The sequence below is a fragment of the Arachis ipaensis genome, chromosome B09 (assembly GCF_000816755.2).
Source record: "Arachis ipaensis cultivar K30076 chromosome B09, Araip1.1, whole genome shotgun sequence".
Lineage (NCBI taxonomy): Eukaryota > Viridiplantae > Streptophyta > Magnoliopsida > Fabales > Fabaceae > Arachis > Arachis ipaensis.
In genome coordinates this window covers 120,072,470-120,075,121 of record NC_029793.2, presented here as the reverse complement: position 1 = coordinate 120,075,121, position 2,652 = coordinate 120,072,470, and positions in this window count along the sequence as shown.

Here is a 2,652-nt window from a genome sequence, read left to right as displayed (position 1 = left end):
CAGGGCATTTGGATCATTTTCCCGAGAGAAGACCGAAAGTAGCCATTGACAATGGTGATGCATTACATAAAGCCAGCCATGGAAAGGAGTAAAACTAATTGGATGAAGATAGCAGGAAAGCAGAGGTTCAGAGGAACGAAAGCATCTCTATTCGCTTATCTGAAATTCTCACCAACGATCTACATAAGTATTTCTATTCCTATTTTATTAATTATTTTTGAAAACCCCATTACTATTTTATATCCGCCTGACTGAGATTTACAAGGTGACCATAGCTTGCTTCAACCAACAATCTCTGTGGGATTCGACCCTTACTCACGTAAGGTATTACTTGGACGACCCAGTGCACTTGCTGGTTAGTTGTGCGAAGTTGTGAACCATGGTATTGGCATCATGTTGTTGGCGCCATTACCAGGGAAAGAAAGAGCGATGAATTTTACATAATTAAAGTGTACTCACAATTTCTGCGCACCAAGTTTTTAGCGCCGTTGCCGGGGATTGTTCTTGTTTGGACAACTAACGGTTCATCTTGTTGCTCAGATTAGGTAAATTTTCTTTTTGTTTTCTTTTCAAAAATTTATCAAAAATCTTTCAAAATTTTCTCCTTTGTTTTTGAAAAAAAAAATTTCAAAAATAAATTATTCTATGGCTTCAAAACTTTCAAGAATGAATTCTAGAGTTTCATGGTAACATGTTGAATCCTATCTGGCTGAAAAGCCATACCCAAACTCCTTTGGGATTGGTCTTCAACTAATCACCTCAATGGATGTAAATCCATTCTAAAGCTTGAATGGCTATTAAGCCATGTCTGACCCTTTGATTGGAGCTTTAGACTAAAGAGCACAAGATTCCTAGAATTCATATTAAAGATTTTGAAATCCTTATTTTTGTTTTTTAAATAATTTTCGAAAAAATACAAAAAAATTAGAAAATCATAAAAATCAAAAATATTTTTGTGTTTCTTGTTTGAGTCTTGAGTCATGTTATAAGTTTGGTGTCAATTGCATGTGCATCTTGCATTTTTCGAAAAAATCATGCATTTATAGTGTTCTTCATGATCTTCAAGTTGTTCTTGGTAAGTCTTCTTGTTTGATCTTTGCATTTGCATATTTTGTGTCTTTTCTTGTTTTTCATATGCATTCTTGGATTCTTAGTGTCTAAGCATTAAAGAATTCTAAGTTTGGTGTCTTGCATGTTTTCTTTGCATTAAAAATTTTTCAAAAATGTGTTCTTGATGTTCATCATGATCTTCATAGTGTTCTTGGTGTTCATCTTGACATTCATAGCATTCTTGCATGCATTCATTGTTTTGATCCATAACTTTCATGCATTGCATCATTTTTCTTGTTTTTCTCTCTCTTAATTAAAAATTCAAAAATCAAAAAAATATCTTTCCCTTTTTCTCTCTCAAAATTTCAAAAATTAGATTTGACTTTTTCAAAAAAATTTTAAAATCTAGTTGTTTTTATGAGTCAAATCAAATTTTCAATTTAAAAATCTTATCTTTTTCAAAAATCAAATCTTTTTCATTTTTCTTAGTTATTTTCGAAAATTATAAAAATATTTTCCAAAAATCTTTTTTTTTATTTTTATATCAAATTTTCGAAAATAACAATAACAATTAATGTTTTGATTCAAAAATTTCAAGTTTGTTACTTACTTGTTAAGAAAGATTCAAACTTTAAGTTCTAGAATCATATCTTGTGATTTCTTGTGAATCAAGTCATTAATTGTGATTTTAAAAATCAAATATTTTTTTCAAAAAAACTAATTTTTATCATATCTTTTCAAAAATATCTTCTCATCTTATCTTTTTCAAAAATTTGATTTCAAAATATCTTTTCTAACTTCCTAACTTCTTATCTTTTCAAAATTTGTTTCAACTAACTAACTAACTTTTTGTTTGTTTCTTATCTTTTTCAAAACCACCTAACTAACTCTCTCTCTCTAATTTTCGAAAATATCTTCCCTCTTTTTCAAAATTTCTTTTTAATTAACTAATTATTTCAATTTTTAAAAATCTTAATTTTCGAAAATTACTAACATTTTTCAAAACTATTTTCGAAAATTACTAACTCTTTTTCAAAAATTATTTTCGAAAATCCTCTCCCTCTCTCATCTTATTCTATTTATTTATTCATCTACTAACATCTCTTCCTCACATCACTCACCAAATTCGAACCCCCTCTTCTATCTGTGTTCGAATTTTTTCTTCTTCTTCTCTTCTTCTACTAACAATAAGGAACCTCTTTACTGTGACATAGAGGATTCCTCTTCTTTTCTTTTTCTCTTCTCTTTCTTATGAGCAGGGACAAAGAAAAAGGCATTCTTGTTGAAGCTGATCCAGAACCTGAAAGGACTCTGAAGAGAAAACTAAGAGAAGCTAAATTACAACAATCCAGAGACAACCTTATTGAAAATTTCGAACATGTAAAGGAGATGGCAGCCGAACCCAACAACAATAATGCAAGGAGGATGCTTGGTGACTTTACTGCACCTAATTCCAATTTACATGGAAGAAGCATCTCCATTCCTGCCATTAGAGCAAACAACTTTAAGCTGAAACCTCAACTAGTTTCTCTGATGCAGCAGAACTGCAAGTTTCATGGACTTCCATCTGAAGATCCTTTTCAGTTCTTAACTGAATTCTTG